General features: G+C 36.6%; 1 protein-coding gene across 38 annotated transcripts in view; it reads right to left on the bottom strand.

Annotated features, from left to right (window-relative positions):
* Positions 1–19001, bottom strand: part of SORBS2 (sorbin and SH3 domain containing 2) — a 199256-nt gene that overhangs the window by 127514 nt on the left and 52741 nt on the right. For 35 of the 38 annotated variants that reach the window (XM_017744457.1, XM_017744438.1, XM_017744442.1 and 32 more), the window contains exons 1-2: positions 18951–19001; positions 895–1022 (exon numbers count right to left, since the gene is read on the bottom strand). The gene's annotated coding sequence lies outside the window, so the exon portion shown is untranslated. Of the gene's footprint in view, positions 1–894; positions 1023–18950 lie in introns of those variants that run through there. The other 3 variants (XM_017744439.1, XM_008641460.2, XM_017744459.1) reach the window with 2 other exon arrangements.

Genomic DNA, 19001 nt, shown 5'->3' with positions numbered 1-19001 from the left:
TGTAAGTACACAGTAATTGTGGTAAGCCAAAGCATTGCAGCATAAGTGATCAGATGGACTGGGTATATATAGGGTACCATCTAATGCCAGCCAACTGCTTAGGAAAACCTCAGCACAGAGCAAAAATTCTTCTGCTCTTCCACAACTTTCTTCATTTTATTGCAATGAAGCATAAAAATAGAAGGTGGAGGACAAAATTTCTTTTGTTTGGGTCAAACTCAGTTAATACTTCATAATCAAAGGAAAAAAAAAATTGTTTCAAGCTGTACAATCAAAACCCAAAGAAACTGTAAGACATAAACACCTTTAATAGAACTGTTACAGAATTATATGATCAAATAAAGACTACTGATAAGTATGCTTACTGTCCTATGAAATAGGCACATCACCAAGAAAAATAAAGCATTGTATTAAATAACATCAAGCTATTTTATCTAGAAAAGGTGAAACCAACAGTCAATGAGACATGAATGAACGTTGGGAAAGTATATTTTTAAACTCTGACTTGACACTGGATATACTTTGCAATAAAAATTCTGAAGTTAATTCATTAAATATGGAACATTCAAACAGGTAAATCCAAGACAGAACAATTATCACTTTTGCTTTAAAACATTTAATGCCTTCATTACAACAAACTGAGAACAAAGTACTAGATAAAAGATTAAACCCCACCTATACAGAAATACCATACAGAATCATAGACACTATTTTGAAGTTTGTAAAAGCAGCACAGTAATGCCTTTGGAGATTAGTCTTTGTACTTCATATATAGAATGCACCAGAACTATCAGCAAGCCGAAGCTGGTTTTCTCTGAACACTACTTAGAACCTCAAGAATGCAAGTCCTAAGGGCAGGAAGAAAGAAAAGTCCTTAAGGAAAGTATAACTTACCAGACAGATGAGTTAGGCTGTGTCTCAAATGCAGCAGAAGTAAGAAACTTCTGTATATGTAGACCTTGTTTATTTAGCCCTTAATGAAGGTTTCTCTCAAGAAATTAATTTAATTCACATGCAAGAGTCTGCAAAAGAAAAAGAGAAAAAGTCTAAGCTGCTGACTGAGATTTTTTTTCAAAGAACATTTGAGCTGTTTTCAGAAGCAATGGGCTTGCCTACTATCAAAATGAAAGTGTAATAGAGAATAAGCAGCCTCCCAACCATGCTAAAAAAAATCAGGAAATCCATGGCAAAAAAACTTTGTTCATTGTCCAAATTTTTATTTAAAGAAACAGAAGGAGCAGGGAACAACCACTGTTGATGAAAAAAAACCAAACCAAACTACTGTTAAAAGGAAATCAGGGACCTTGAAAATTATAACTTTTAGCTTAGACAATGAACCACCATGAATATTTTTTAATGTGAAAAACACCTATTGAGTTTTGTTATCTCTGAAGATGGTTTGCCTTCTCAACACAAGGTTTCATCTGAGATGGAAGTAATTCTATTTGCATTTAAGTCTATTATATCTGACTGGTATACACATCGAAGGACAGGACAAATTAGTATATGAAGACTGAAGCCAGTAGTTTGTTTCTGGTTTGCATCTTAAGTTTCCAGTTTCAGCAACAGTACTATTTTGGAAGCCTAGTGACCTGAAGCTGCTGGCACTCCATTTTTTTTCTACCAGGGCCATTCAGTGACATGATAAATATCTCCCTGTCCTCCTCTGTCACACTGCCAACCAATCAACTTACCCTCCCATAATGTAAAAATAGTGGGAAACAGAAAGTATGAATACAAATTAATGACTCTAGGAAAAGACCCTGAACATCCTGATGGGTACATAAAAGCTAATTACTTTGAAGTTTAAGAAAACAGAGATAAACTAAGTCAGTGAAAAATCATCACTGTTATTTAACTTTTGCAGCTTCTTCTGGAGAAGGAGAAAGCTTCCAACATATCCCTCTCTATAACTTCCCTCTATATATCTCAGCAGTTCCTGGTTTTGCTTCCTCAGAAAAACTTCTCAAACATCATCACACTGTTAGGTACTGCCACTGAAAATTTTTGTTACTTTTGTTCAAGGAAAAGTTATGAGACTTAAAGTTACTCTCAGCTCAAAACCTAAAACAGGCTTAATTTCTGATTTATTCGTGAACAGGAGCTGTTTGGAAGCTATACTGACACATGAAACAGGATGCCAGACACAAGCTATTTAGTAAACTATTAAAAGAGTGAAGCAATGCTCATTGTTATAAACAAACATGAAAAGCACATTTGCTTCTAAAGACTTGTACAAAAATCATTAGCTATAGAACACTTAATAATGAAAAAGCTGCTAAGTGTAAAAATATAGCACAAATTCTTTCTGTATTAGCTCAAAAGCATCCTTTCCATTTGATCTCAGCTATTTTTAGAGTTGCAGCAGTTAAAAGCAGGTACAACAAAACCCACAAACTCTAAATACCAACCTGTTAAATTAATCATTATTGCTACTTCATTCCTAATGTCTAGTTCAGGACCACCATTTTACCGCAAAACTAGTTCAGTGAAGATAAAAAGCTCAGTTTATATTTAAGTTCGGATTCATGCACAAAGATATTCAAGGACTCCAATAGCTTAAATTTCAGATAATGTGTGAGTTATAGCCAGCTTGAGAGCTGTGATGGTCAGGTGGAACATGCATTATAGTTTCTAAATAAATACAAGACCTGTATCTACCAGACCACTAGTGTCAGATTCTCCATTACCTTGCCATCCATAATGCTTTCATCGGATGGTTACAAGCTAAATCAATCAATATCCACATGCTGGATACTAATACTACACAAATACAAAACTAGAACTATGTGTTAAAGTCATTATTAGCAGTATCAATTTACTACTGACATAATTTAATACACAACACTTTGCAGCTCAGCATTTCTTTTCAGAGGCATTTTCTCAGGAGGCAGATTTACCATTAGCTGAGTCACCATCAGCACTTAACCCATTTTGGTACCTTGTTTCTTCACACACTCTCTGCAACCGTATTTGTATAAATAAATGACAGTTTACCTATTAGTATTCATAGCATTTACTAAACATGACATAAGCACTGTTTCAATATATACTCAGATGCTTTAGCTACTGGATACAAATCAGATCATCTTCATCTACAGGAAACATGAGATGTCAGAAACATCACATATATCATCTAGGTCTCAAATGTATCTGTATGTTTATTAGTAAAACAGACAAATATATCACTACTACCACGACTGTCACCTTACGCATTTCAGAGACTGACAATAATCTCTTTCTTTTTATGGCTATCAGCAATACTAAAATTAAGAATATAATTTCTTTAGTGACCCACTGCAGCATGATTTAATCAATTTCTAGTATTAAAGAATTCAAGCATGACCAAAAAGTGTACAGTTCACACTGCTGATGTAGGTTCTTGATGCAAGTCTCCAGGTGCTCCATGGCCAGACTCTACAGGACAGAGATTTTCATAAACCAGAGGAAAGAATCTTGATGGGTAAGAGATACAGAAGGTTGTTCAAAATACTGAGAGACAATATTTGCATACCTGCGATTCATATAAAAGAAAATGTTGATTTTTCTAAGTCTAACCTTTCAAACACAGTTGAGTCATTGAAGCTTCATATGGAATGGCTGAAGAAAAATCCTCCTTTTGAGAAGTGTCCCTGTACATTTCAAGATATGCAGATGAATGCTGCACAGCCAGGTGTAATGACTCCTTTTTCCTTGTATTTTTCTATACATGATTCTATTAATATATTTTAATATTAATGCAATGCCTTCTAGTAGTATGATAGTATGTCTAAATGCTATGTAAATTGCATGTTACCTGCCTCAGGAAGAAACAAGGAGTATGGATATGATTTCTTTCATTTGTTCATTTTTTTTTTTCCCCCAAGTATCCATATTTCTTGAATTTCATCTGAACTATGACACATAACACCAAATGAATTTAATGTTAGAGAATGGAAGCAAAATGCACGTACTCTGTGTTTTCAGAAATCTCCCTTGAGAGTGTTCATTCATAGAACTGATTAGGTCAATCTCTGAAATGAGTATTTCCCAGATTACAGGAAAAAAAACCTACAGAAGGAAAGCTGTGGTTCACATGCTTCATCCTCAACTTCAGCTACTCTCAAAAGTGTTTTAGACATATATGAACTTGAAGGATCTTACAAATAAGACATTTTTTCAAAGTCACATGTGCTTTCAGTAGCCTCCACTGTTGAAAAGCAAGGGAGCTATGAAGAAGTGTGGCCACGGACAGGATGGAATACCTTGCTACACATAGTTCATATACAATATTACTTGTGGTTGATCCTATATAATGTAACATAAGTAAAAATGCATAAACATGTGTTAACTGAAATTACTGCCAGGAATGCCTATACTCAAACAGAGTATCGAAGCAGCCTTCTGAATTTGTCACAGAAGTGTTCTACTGATAACTCTTGCATTTGAAACACATGGATCAAGACAGCATGTACAAAGAATCACACTCTCATGTTATTAACATGAACTGGTCTGCAAAATGGCTTATGTTTGATGAAGAATTGACTCTGTGTTCTCCAGAACAGCAGACCTGTATTCTCTTTAAAAGACACCAAATGTCCTTAGCTGTATCGAGTTCTCATTTTTGACTTTAGATTTATGTTAGACTGAAAGCCCTAGCCAATTTTTTTGGTAAGACATTTTACAGTTACAATGAGAAGCTATGTTATAATTTTTAGTATGTTTAATAACACCATTATATCATATAGAATCCATTAAAATTATTATACCTTTAAATCAGCACCAAGTGACTACATTAAAACATAAGGATACTTTCAACCTTGAAGTGAAATCATATGCATTTAGACCCCTCTAACTATTGAAAGCATATTATTTAAATATTTAGAGCCTCGTAGTCATCTGTTACAACCAATTCCAATACTTCAGCCAATTCCATATAACTGGGTACAAACCATGTAACTGCTCTTATAATGATGTGAAAAATGACTACAGGCACTGCAGCTATCACTCTGAAACTGGACCAACAGGATAATATTCTGCTAGTAAAACTAACTTCCTCTGTTCCAAGAGCAAACAGTTAAAAATGATCAGGAAAATAAATATGAAAAGGCCTTTTCAGGAAATGGGGAACAGAAGCTTATTGTTAATCTCACTCTTAATATACATTGTTATGCTATTGTTTCAAGACCTTGGTACAAAGTTATTTGTCCTTAAGGCCCTTTTTTTGCTAGAATGTGTTTAACTACTGTGTAAGACTGTGGTTGTGTTTTGGGAGGGTGCTGAGGGCATTAGTGAGTGGGGTTTTCCTAAAGGCCTAAACCTCAGAAATGTAAACAAGCTAGGACTCTCAACCTGTGATTTACCAATGCAAGTAACAGGGTCTTTTGCGCCCAAATCAAACGTGACCATTTTTAAAACACCTATTTTATATATACCCAAATTTCTAAGCATCTGTATGTCTTTCAACAGTCAAGTTGCCAGTTACCTAAAATTCTCCTCCTGGACCAAGCAAGCAATGCCTTGACTTAATGAAACCACTTTGGTGACAGCTGTCCTGTACAAACTTCGTTTTATCAATCTTAAATCTGAGGCACAAATATCCAAGAGATGTTCTCAGGTTTTTTTCACTCTCTATCAAAACCATGGAAGATGATGCTTCGCCACCACGTTATTTTTAAAAACACTGTGCTGATGGACATTAAAACATCTGCCCCGGATATGGAAAACCTGGATTAAACTTCCAGAAGGATTTACAGTCACATCTTCCACTTCCGTGACACAATACCAAGCGTCATGCTATTGTCTGGTTTTTTGAGGACACTGGCCCTCTTTCATTGTGGTAGAATAGAGTAATTCATGTAGCTTGCAGAGCAAGAACTGGACTCCCTGTCATTTGCTTAAGAAAGAAAAAACTTACCTAGGAGAAAGGCAAGTTTGAGCAACTGCCTTCAGTTACTCTGAAATATTTACATCTGAACAATCCACTCTGAAATGTAAACACCTTCCCAGAGCTATCAATGGATAATACTGTGCTCACTTCTCAAGGGAGAACTGCACCAGGCTCTGGGGCCATGCATGATCCTGTGTGCAGCTGCCACTCTCAAGCTGCTGGTCCGTGTAAGGCAAAAGAAATCCGCAGAAGTAACACAAGTCCCAAATCCTTCCTTCCGCTTCACAAAGACTTATGTTACAGAACACACAAGGCCTAATGCCACTCTGCTTTTTCTTAAACCACCAGATTATGGCCAGGCCAGCTTTACACCTGCGCACTCTGTATTGAGCTTCTATTCCAATTACCATGGCTAAATCCACAAAGGAATTTAGGCTTCTCAATAATTAACACAATGGTTTTCTGCCAATTTTCTAAGCTGCCAATCTAGTAATGAAAAAATAAGGGACCTATATGAAAAACAGTCCTTAGCTTTACCAATTAAGTAATTGAATACTACTACTCATAGCATAGAAAGTAGGAAACAGCCAAGCTACTGCAACTGAAGCTTTCAGGCACTGAACCCTAGGGTGAACGCTTGTCACCTCAAATGAGTACAAAACGTCTCACTACAAGTCAAACAACAGTGTAGAGAATCATCTTTCCATCACTGTTCCTTTAGTCAGTTTATTCACTTCACTACAATGATCCAACAACTGAAAACACAACCTAAAGATACAAGATAACTCTTCAGCATTTTAGAATACAAGGTAATACCACCAGGGTCTAATTTTTCTGCTACCTCGTTCTTTTTTTCCCCTGCAAGTCTGATTTCAAAGGCAATATCTGGTTTTCAGAAACCCAACATTTGTCAATAGCAACATATGCTACTGACATAATAAAAACAGCTGAAGTCAGACAAGGCCCACAAAGATACAATTGCTTTGGCAAACTCTTTCTCTGCAGCTCACAGTTTCACATAATCATGACAATTATCAGTTCTTCAGGCTGCAAAGAAGGTAGCTATTTCAAGAGCTCAGGTACATGATACCAGCACACTCAACCTACTTGCAGCTACACTGCCTCCACCTTCCTCCACCTTCATGTTGCTTATCAGCAAGAAAAGGTGCTGTCAAAATGCCTGAGCCTACCAAGCGTGCTCCTGCTCCCTACAAAAAAACCCCTTTCTACAGTATGAGGTAGCACGCTCAACAGGAAACTCATAAAACAGAAAACTGATCCCTTCCTGTTCAAATCCCTTTTTCCCTGAAGATCATAATTTCCCCAAAGATTTGACAAGTCCTCACACTAGAAGCTTGGAGGGAAAGGAGGACTTTGGTTTCCAGGAGGTTCTTCATCTCCCAAAGGTGAAGTTATAGCATGATACCAACACTCACCAGTGGGTACTCTATACCCCACTTAGTCCTAGCCCAATAGGAGAATGGCTCAGAAAATCAGTGCTGAGCTTGTGTTTGTTTTGTGTTCTTGTTAACAGAGGCACATTATAATGTAGTCATTTATCATGTACTGCTTCAGCTAAGTGAAAGTGAGAGCTCGTTCACAGTTTTTGTTTGCTATTTGTGTTCTTTACAGGACCGTTAATTGCAGAACAGGCTGTTAGTTTGAAACACTTGTTTGAGCTATATTCATGCTTTTCCTAGCTGAGGAAAGACAATTTGATGTTTGCTGTATTTCAGGCAATACAGGATGTTACAGTTGTGCTGCCAGTTAATTGCTCTGTGTTGAATTATGTGTAGGTCAGAACTAATTTTTCAGCTAACAGAACTTGACCCTTGTTTAGGTGGCAAGTAACAGAGACAAGAAGAGCAAAGTCACCAAGGGCAACATTATTTAAAGGATTTTTAGAAATTTCCTAATTCTTCTTCATCAGTACACCTTCACTGCTGATCAGTGAACATCAGTAATAAAAAATTCATAACTGCAGCCATGTTTTCCACCACAAACTTTCTCCCTGAATGGAAAAATTCTTCCACAAGGAAGACAAGTCTACAGACACAACTCTAAAACAAGACTTCTTTGCTATCTCTGTTTATGAGATGCAATGTATACTCCTTAGGAAAATCAGGCCATTAAAGAGACCTCAGTTCATGTAACAAAGGCCAGTGCCACCTAGAAAGGTGGCGAGAAAAGGTCCTTAAAAATATTCTTCAACAGCAACAAACTACAAGCTGGAACAGTATGACTATACATATTTTGCACATTGGGTAGAGGAAGGAACACCTGTGTCATACCATAAATCTATGGCAGTTGAAGTTGCACAAAAGAAGGCTTGAAGGGGAGTTCTTAAGATTCGTGAGAACTGGAAGTCAAAGGGAATATAATCTGAAGTAGATATCCTATTTTGTATCCATGAAGTTTTACATTTATTAGGTAGTTTCCTCTCATTGAAAAATAAACACATGGAAAGGCGGATTTCCCTTCCTAGAAATTGTTTACTTCCTCAGAACTTTAACATCCTCTGTTTTTCAAATTCATCTGCCTATTAGCAATAACAGCTCAAAAGACCCTTTTTCCCACTCAAGGCTATTTACTGTTCATCAGCTTGATGAAATGACTGTTTGAAACAGAAATGTTCAGTTCTAACCCTCAGACAATGATCACTACAAGCAAGAATAGAGTAATAACATTTGCACTTAAAAAACCTCAAGGACGAAGTCAGTGACTTGTGGCATCCTGTGCTTCTAAAGTGCCTTGAAAGCTTCACATATATGGAAAAACAAAATTGAGAAGTTGAAAGGTAAATTTTCTCTACAAAATTTATACAGAATAGCTAAATCACACAGTTTTCTATCTTACTTCCCAAAAGAGAGGGTAGAGATAAGAAAGTTGTCAAATTACAGCCTTGTACAAAAAGACATCAAAAGTAGAGTAGACATATCTTAGCAGAAGTTTAATTATTACAAATGTAGTGTTCAAAACACATTAAACTGCATGTGACGTGTTTGCCCTTCTGGTTTGAACACATTGACTTAAAATTTAAGTTCCTGCACATTTGATTCCTACAGCACTTAACAAATTGCTATAAGGAGATCATTAGAAAAGCATTCTATGTTATTTTTTTGCCTTTACATTCTGACGAGCAGGGTGAAAAGAAATTACATGTGATTGACAGTTATCTGAAGACTAGAGTTTGAAACCAGAGTGCAACAACGGAGGGGGGAAATCACTAATAGTTTTACATAGTATCTGTACAGCTTTTGGTTATTTATAACAAAATCAGCTTACGATAGATGGGTGGCATGAACTAGAAACACGTGAGTTAAGATCAAAGTCTAAACTGTCTGTAAGTTGAGTAGTTTAAATCATTTTAATAGTACTTTTAAAAAGAGAAATAGCATTGAAATATAAAAAAACCAAACCTCTACGCTAACTTTTATGTGATCCACACAGAAAGAAGTCAACACACAATATTTTTTTATGATGCAGTATTATTGCTGCCTTTGAAATGACAACACAAAGACACTCTATTTCCTGATTCCTCCTCTTCATGAGGCTAACCTCGATTTCGATGGTGACATTTCAAACTCACAGGTGTGTCTGATACAGACAGCACAGAAAGTTTAACATGAAAAAACATCAAAACTGCACTGACCTTAATTTGCAAATCTGGTTAGCATTTGTAGGATCCCAAGTTGAAATGCACAGCATAATTTGAACATAACTTCTGATGTTCATCAAGCTTTAAGAGACAGGACTATTTATCTAACAGAACATTCCCCAAATATGGTAAAATTTGTGTATATGAACATGTGAAACCATTTCCAGTAATAAATACACTGTAAATAAGGTTAGAAGGTTCATTCAAGACGGTGCCAACCTTTTCAGCCAAGATCGTACTAATGATAGTAAGACTGAAATGCCTGTGTAAGTAATAACAATCAGAAAATCATTGTATCAAGGGATGCAGATTCAAGTGCAACACTTTTTTCATCTTGTATCTATCTTTCCAGTAGTCTTCAAAAGAAATTTACAGGCACTTTGGGCTGAAACTAAAACTAGAATAGTGAAAAGCTGGATGCTAAGGCCCTTTCAGAGCCATTCTAAAAGCACACAAATTTACTGCAACTACACTTAATTAATTCAGGGAGGATTCCTACCATTGCATTCAAAGAGAGAAAACATCAATAAGAACTTTCAAAAATACTAAAGTCTATATTAATTTCATTTGTGTCATTTTGCTAAATTCCTCTCTGCCCTCTTCAAGCAAACATTTAAATAAATTCAAATTTCCTTGTTTAGTATATGTCTTTGTAAAGAATACTATATACAACCAGGTTCAAGGTAAGTCACAGACGAACAACTGCCTTGAAGTCATGCCCTTGCTTTTAAAAATGTTATTCAGATTGCATTCTTACAAGGCCAAACCTGAATCATCATTTCAGCACTTGCAGTGTAAGACACTAATTTCGGATTATGAGAAACAAGAAACAAGATTTCACAGTTTTGTAAAAGTAAGGGTAAAAATTCTACAATTGTACATTTTATCCACCAAAAAGGGTAGGGGCCTCAGAGTACAGTTCCAAACCTATCCCTAAAAAAGTTCATTTAAAAAATTATCTGCTTTTGGGCCAAGCAAAGCTAAAAATTGTTTTAGCTCTTTAAGAAAGTACTTAGTAAAAACTATCCACAGGTTAGCACTAGAGAAAGTAAGTCTAAAATTCAAAAGAAGTGGTTTCTTTTATGAAGATTTAAATTACATATATTGTTAGCTTGTTTTGACAAATTTAGGTATTGAATGTGAATTTTTCACAGCATTATCAGCAATTAGTTCAGAAAAAATCCCACACTTTTAATGACTATAAAGAGAAGCTATGGACTTTATCTTCCAATATGTTTCGGAAGAGAAGTCTAACTACAATATATACAATACTGAGGATGACAGTAGAATTACACAGATTTGACAGGACTAGACACAAGAAAGCTTGCAATATAATTATGCTTTCAAGCTATGTTTGAACTCAAGCCACCTCCAAGCTCCAGCTCAGCCCACAATTTTAAAACCAAGCAGTACACTGAGAAATGGACATTTTCCATAAAAAATTTACAGTCCTAATACACTTGTACCTAAAGCAAAATGCACGAAATATCCCACCAACATTCTAACAGATTTTGTCCCAGTTGAAACAATTTGGTACAAAACCAAGGGACAGAAATTAGAGCTCCCTAGCAGCTGATCTCATCTTCGGAACTGCTTTATTGCATTGCTGGTGCAGGACAGCTAGAGAGAAGCCCATTTCCATAATCAGCAGTCACATTGAAAACACAGACTTCAAATGCTTCATCTAAAGTGCTTATGAACAGACAGGACTCAACCATTTGGGTCTCCCAAGAATGAAATACAACACAAAGAATAAAACCACAGAAGGAGATAAATTTGTTTTCAAATCTGAAAATTTTAATTGGAATTACTATGTGTCCATATGAAGACTAAAAAACAATTTAAAAAATTAAATCTGTAGCTTGCCCTGGCACACTGTGTATAGGTTGGAATTTGACTAGAATGCAAACATGACCTTTTGGGGTTTTTTTTTTGAATAAAACCCCCAAAAAACCTCTTGAATACTTAAGTATGTGAATTCCTCAAGGAGCTGGCTCATGTTTCTTCACACCTGTTTCCCCTTCACTCTAAGCATGTTTGTAGCTTTTCCTGAGCTGACTGATTTCTCCACAGAACTTTGGAAGCCTGATTTATCTTTTTATTTTTTGGTCCCCCATGAGGAATGCTATTGTTTAGGCCTCTTGTCAACATACAATTTAACTACAGTATCTGAACCCACAGTTTTAAGTAACATGTTCTGATCTATGCAAAATGCACCCCATGAGACCAGTCTAATTTTTTTTTCTTTGAAGCCACTGTAGCTGTCCCTGCACCAGAATAGAGGGTCCATATAGATGGCTCGTTGTATTTTCACTGCAGCAATTACATCTATCTTTCTCCTTTTCCCTTTCAAGCAGTTTTGTAATACTCTTCCTGTCTCCTCTTGCAACTCCCAAAAGTCTCTTCACAGTATCTGCTCAAATTTTCCCACATACATTTCATCCATTCATAAGATAAGAAAGTAATCTTTCATCATAAGAACACTTCCCAAGTTCATCTTCAAAGCTACTACTTCCTTCTTCCTCAGACACCTTTTAAATTTTCATTTCTGCTACAGGAAATCAAGAAACCACTGTTATTGTAGTCAAACAGTGGTCAAAGCCACCTGTTAATAAACCTACTTTTCAGTTTACCTTTGCATCAGGCCTTTTCCATCTTTTATGTTCAGCACCTAATGCAAAGAGAACTTGACCCTGCTCTACTTTTTGTAGCTCTTTTAGTCATACTGACACGTTTATTTTCATTTGTGTTTTTTATCTAAGCAGTGACTGATTTTCAAGAATTATGTTTAAGGTAATTACACTAATAAATAGAACAAAAAACAAATTCACACCTGAATTAATTTAGCATACCATCTCTCTCCAATTATTATTGCCTTGCTCATAAGAGGAGTATTTCCTCAAGCTGGAAGGCATCCTCCTACTGGCTTTGTATGTGTTAATTACAACAGGTGCTGTCTTTCAAACAATTTTGGTAGAGTTTGCAGTCCTGACAGTTAAAAGTGTGTCCTGAATTTGGCCTTTGCTCAAGACCATAAATCAGTCATCTGCGAATCAAATGCCAATGGCAAAAGCATGTGAATGTGTAAATCTACAGCTATGCAAATAAGGAATTAAAAACCTCTCTCTTGTACTTGTTTAAAAGTAGAATGATAATCTGCAAGGCTCAGATTACATGATCCGTATCTGTAAAGTGACCCTTATAGAAGAGGTCTCTTAAAAGACTTGAATTTTCCTGATTATCTGCATGTATGTCAAAACAAAGCCTTTGGTTTGGTCTTTATTCTACTGTCAAACCTGTCAGCCTTTTGTTTTGCTCTCATACAGTAGCACTTCATTTGATTAGCCTCTTTTATATTTTACTTATTCAAAGTAAACCATTTGATTGCACCAGTCACACTGAAATAATTATTTCCTCCAGATTCCTAACAAATACAGATTTCTCCAAAAGAAAAACTGCAATTACCATGAATTTGATTATCTGGAGAATGTCACTGCTTAGAGTTCCCTGTTCATTAGAAATTCACTAGAAACTAAATTAAATTAAATTTGTGCTGGCAACTGCTGTCTTCTGTCAGAATCTGCTTATTAAAATGTGTAACTGCATGACTGGCTAGAAGGAGCAGTGTGATGTACCTGATCAATATATGAATTAAATGAAACATAACCAGTGTTTTGCACTGGCACCCCTCTGGGTTGCTACTGCTTGTTTTTCTTTAAAATCTTTACTATTAGTAGGAAGAAAGAAAATACACGGTTGATGCCTAAATCAGACAGTAACTGCTTAAGATTTTAACAAGTGCAAAGCGCAAAAGACACAAAAGTCAGTAGTGTAACCTTTATGTTCAAAAGGGAATTATTTATTGTATACTTCATCTAGGCCAATCACTACATCTTAGGATTTTCTCAAGAGCTGAAAAGTCTCAAATTCAAAACACATAGATGCTTCATGATGTTTACAAACAGCTGTTAAAATACCAAGCCAAGCTTGTGCCATCTAACCCATTAATCCACTCCTTATGCAGGTCCATTATGGCTGCTTCATTGGAGAGAGCAAAACACCCTGTGCTAGAGACTTACTAAATAACCTTTCTGAAATTCCTTTGTAATTCTCACCAATCAATAATTGCCTCATACCAATTATTTACTCTTCCTTATTTATCATAGTCCAAGGTAGTACAAAAGGTCTCATACCAACAGAATAGAGAATGTGAAGTTCTCAAATGAATACAAAATCCAATGTGAAACAGGCATTTAGTATCTTAAAATGCCATTTTGCACCTGCTTGATGACATGTTGAATTACATTTATGTTTACAGAAATGTTTTTATATGTTTATTTATATTTAAAAAATGAAGGGTTTTTTATCATCATGTCTAATTTTTTATTATTAAGAAAAAATGAACATTAAAAGAAAAACAGCAGTAAAAGCATCCAATTTAGCTACCCCATGCTTTGTTCTATTGCCTGAATCACTGCTTTTCACTGTAGTCACTTCAAATAGTGAAAATACTGTTCATATGCACACAGACCCTCTGTAGCAACATGTAATTTTCAGTTTATGCATTTTTCAGACATCAGAATTGATCCAGATAACTGAATCTTGGACAGCCTTCCCCACACCACCATTTGCTAAAACTAAACTTTGACAAAGTATTAGTATTAGCAAGTTAATCCCAGTGAGAGAGACGTGGTTTTATGAAACGTGATAGCACTCAAGGTACACTACGGTGATGAAGCTTTACATTCAGGCTATGGTTAATTAGGAGTCCTCAGACAACATGGCATCATGCTGACAAGAACACTCTACGGCTGCCCTGCTCTTGACATAGTCCCTACCCCTTCTAATCACAGGCTACACCATCCAACCCTAAGCCTCTTAGGAAGGGTTACAGTCACCTTTCAGCCTTGCTGCAGTTCAACTGGGATTTCACCTATTGGTGCTGCTCAGAAAAAAAAAAACCCAAACCACAAAAACAACAGTACATTAAGGAACCAGACAGGTTGATTTTAAACTGTTTGAAAAAACACAAAGACCCTTCCACCTATTTTGACCTTCAGTCACAACTACTGATTTCTGATTATCATAACTGATGATCCTACAACCAAATGCAACCCTTAGAAAGCAATGAATTTTACTGTTTTTATAAACTTCAATGAATCTGACTTTCAGCTGTGAGAACTGCAGTTACTGATTCCATTTCCATTTGGTTTCATCGTGCATCCCTGCATATTCTTTTGGGTCCTGAAGAAGCAAACAGATAAAGCCGCTATGCTTGTGGACAAATTTAGTTGATCAGCCACTGCTGCTGAACTAAGGATAGCTTTAGGTATCCATCAAACAATTCAGTTGTACACAGCTTTAATACTTGTACATAAAATGCAAGACAAGTACCCTTAAAATAAGTAAAGCTCTCACTATTCTATCTCTCAGCATTATTTAACAGCTATTTTAGGAAAAGGCTAATGAAAATGTTTAGTGCATAGCTTGAGCATAGTAATGATTGAGAAGAAGAATGTTTGCTTTTCCTGTAACTGTGTTTTTCCCACTATTCTTTGAAACTCAGGACGTTCAGCATCACCTCTTCAAAACTGCACTATGTTACTCAGGTTACTTAAGAACACAGAACTACATCTGTGCTATTCAACCCCCTCATGGTGGTTGGTGAGGTTTTTAAGGGTGGATGAATCAGAACACTATCTGTATTCAGTACAGAAAGACCAAAAAAATCAATCTATTTAGGGAAAGAAGTTAGAAATAACAGAAGAAAAGGGTCCGCCTTTGGAATTTCCTACTTTACAGCAGCTGTAAAGTATGATGTATCACCATTTTGGAGCACTACATCTGAACAGAAAAATACATTACATGCTTCAAAAACACTGAAAGCAGGAGTAGACCTAAAATGTGGTCATCCAGCACGCCTGTACTCAAAGATACATGCTGCCCTCTTATGTACTTACTTCTCTCCCTTTTACCTCCCATACATGAAATTTTCCATTACATCACTGCCTTTGAAAGTCTTTTTAGCTTTTGTTTTAGCTTTTAAATGTTAAGAAGCTTCATAATTTCAGAAGGGTCAGCTTTTGTCAAAACACTTCCATGAAAAGACACCAGACTATTTGAATAAAAATGAACACAGAGCATCTGTGGCACAGTCTTCTCTTAAATAGGAAGCTGCACATTACATACAACAGTGAAGAAAGGAAGTTCAGACTGGCAGCACTAACATGCTTAATCCAATAGGAAATAATAACATGAGAAAGGACTGGTATCAGAGCAGTAGGACAATAACAAAGTACACATCTGTACATTTCTAGTTTACAAACAAGCAGAAATTGACAATTTTTATTTCTATTTTTGTGCAGACAGTCTCACTGGAGCAGAAATACTGTTGCAAGGTCACATCTAATGGAGGTTGTGCACTCCAGACACAACCCCATAATCCATGTGTTACATTCAATACCTGATCCTTCGGGTACAGAAGTGACATTCAGCCATTCCACAGTGTAACATCATACAACATACCCTAACTCGATACCTGAGTGTCTGCCCTGGGCACATCCCATCTGCATTGCTGCTCACAGGGTGGTCATGCATGTAACTACACCGAGAAGAGTCCATAGGCTGAGGGTAGGTAACACATTTCCACACCAGCTCTTATAAGGTTACCATGCTCCACACAGCCCATGATTGGTTGATGCTTATCACTGTTTGCTCAAACCTGATTATTTTAAACAAACAGCACACCAAATAAGCTGCTACATGACTTGATTTTACCTCCTCCGGACATCCTGGTCTCTTATTTCTATTACTATTTGCACCTGCTACTAATGAAACTGCATTTTAGGATTCACCTGCCTGCTTTTGCTTTGTTGGTATTCTGTTTAAGAGCTACACATGGACCCAGAGTCACCTTCTAAGGTCATCTGTCTAAAAAAATGTTTGAAGCGACTGTAATGTTAAAGCATGACAGCTGATATTATTTACATCTCTGCTGAGCAAGAGAGAGCCTGACTTTGGATAACCTACAGGCTTTCAAATAATGCATAATCACCTCTTGATAAAAACCATGGTTCCACTGAAACCTGTAAAACTTCTAGACTTCAACTAGAACTTGACACTACCATTTTTAATACAAAACTTTCCAATTTGTCCTATGTCATATTATTTACAAGGTCTCCTTGTAAACCTTCTGTTTAAAAGTACACTTCAATTCACCATGAGATGAAAAATGTCCCTCTCCATGCATGCCCATTTGATTTCTACACCAGTGACCCAATTCTAGGCCTTTAAAACTTACATCATGTGGAATTAGTTCACACTGGATACGCTCGTTACTTGGTGGCTGTTTCTTACTTCTAACTCATTTAAATTCTTCCTCCGCATCAGATTCTATTGCAGCACCTCCATGACCATTACTGACAGTCACCGATTTGATTTACAAATAGCTCTGATGGGATCAAATGTTGCCAAAGAGACAGTAAGGATGCAGAGGGAAGCTGGGAATCGATATGAGAAAAATAACAAAAGGAGAAAAGTGGAATGGAAACAGCACAGAATATTGGTTTAAATAATACTGACTAATAAGATGCACCTAATGGGTGCACACTGTTTAGTGATTAGTCATTGCTAGTCTTCACTTGTTTTCCTCACACCATAAATTCTTCATAGTGAGAAGAATCCACAGTGAGAATCAACCCACCTTGAACTGCCAGATCCTTCACATTTTGTATACTGCTATATCCATGTTTCTCACTGCTGTAACAAAAGCTCCCTTTGTTAAAGACTTATCAACATCTTAAAGTAAATAGTAGCTCTGCTTGTTTATAATTTTCATAATTACAGACTCAATTATAAATATTCATGCAGTACCACACTATCAAGGCACATTCCACTTTCTAGATTACAGATGAAGGCAGTTATCGAAACCACTTACTGTGTGACCCCTACACAGAGGCACAGAGAAAGAAGTTGTTGTGTGCATTCACCACAAAACAAAATCCTGAAATGGTTCAAGTAAGATGGAGCTTTTCTAATGGGATGAACACATAGTAGCAATTCAATTATATACTGCTGCTTCCAAATTCAATGTCTCATTTGGGGGATAGTTGCTGAACATGCTTGTTCAAATGCCTTTGCAGGATATATACAGAAACAACACATTGGAATTTGGCTCCTAGTTACAGAGTGCTGGTTACTAATTTAACTATAAAGATACCAGACCTCAAATTCTTGATTTCATGCCCACTCAACTGTCCAAACAAATGGCTCATCTCAGTGGGATTTAAATCCACATAATTATTAAAGAAGACCTAAGATCAAAATATCATCTCATTTTCTATAGATGCAAACTGAATCGGAATATTTGGATCAATTGTCAGAATAATTTAATGCACTGCATTATAATCTAATTCAGAAATTGTATTAATGCATAAGAATACAGTTGGTAGTTTGGAAAATGCTACTTTTAATAGAAACTATATCTGTCCTGAGGGATTGAGGTTTTATTGACCTAGGTTTAACTACAGCAGATGTGTTGTGATTAATAACTATTCAGAACAATTCATTTTGCATTGAAAATCTACAGCATTAACACATACTCCCTATTAGAAGACCTCTCCCATTCCAATTAGTTCCTTATATATGTCTAAGTGTTTTTATTGTCTCTACCTTCAGTAGATTATCTCAGAATCACTGGGATTGTTCAATAAAAGTTTAACCGTCTTGTGCTATTAATGTGCTGGTGCTCCATGTGGAGTGTTCGTTTCCTTCCTTTTATTGAACACCAAACGGAGGGACACAATGGGCGTGTTGTGCTCTGTCTAGCACGGAACGTGCGATATCTTTAAAAAGGAGGTGTGAGCTGGCTTTAATACCACTACTCTTAACAGCACAAGTACCACAAACTAATCAACCACAGCACTGGGGCATGCAGTCCATTGAAAGCTAGTGAAAAAGCTGCTTTTTATTATGACCTACATACTGCACAGCAGCAGTTGGACAATATAAATCTAACACTGAGACTGAACACAATGCATGGAATCCACTAGTGATGAACTCAGTGATGTAAGGCTTTTCAAACATGCTCGTGAGTTCTGTAATATTTTATTTCACCCACGCTATCCTGAGAATAAAAAACACAATGACAACCCAAACAAAAAAATAATCCTAGCCTTTTAGCAGAATTATCTACTAAAAAATTTATCATCTGTTGGAAGCATCCTTCTGAATCAGCAACCATATGGAACACCACGTCGAAATGTTTAAGGACAATGCAGTCAGATCAGCCAATTCAGCAAGCACCCTAAACCAGCCATCGACCAAAGCCAACCTTCCAAGGCACAGATACCAAGAGAAGCTTGTTTCTCGCACGAAGTTGTGCTCAGCTGTACCACAGACCCGCGCCAGCCCGTGCCCAGGTACCTCTCTCGCAGCAGCCGAGGCGCACAGCGGCTCCCTTTTGCGGCGGAGCCC

The sequence above is a fragment of the Corvus brachyrhynchos genome, unplaced genomic scaffold, assembly GCF_000691975.1.
Source record: "Corvus brachyrhynchos isolate BGI_N302 unplaced genomic scaffold, ASM69197v1 scaffold17, whole genome shotgun sequence".
Lineage (NCBI taxonomy): Eukaryota > Metazoa > Chordata > Aves > Passeriformes > Corvidae > Corvus > Corvus brachyrhynchos.
The sequence above is the reverse complement of the archived record's forward strand: the minus strand, read 5'-3'. Positions and strand labels throughout refer to the sequence as shown.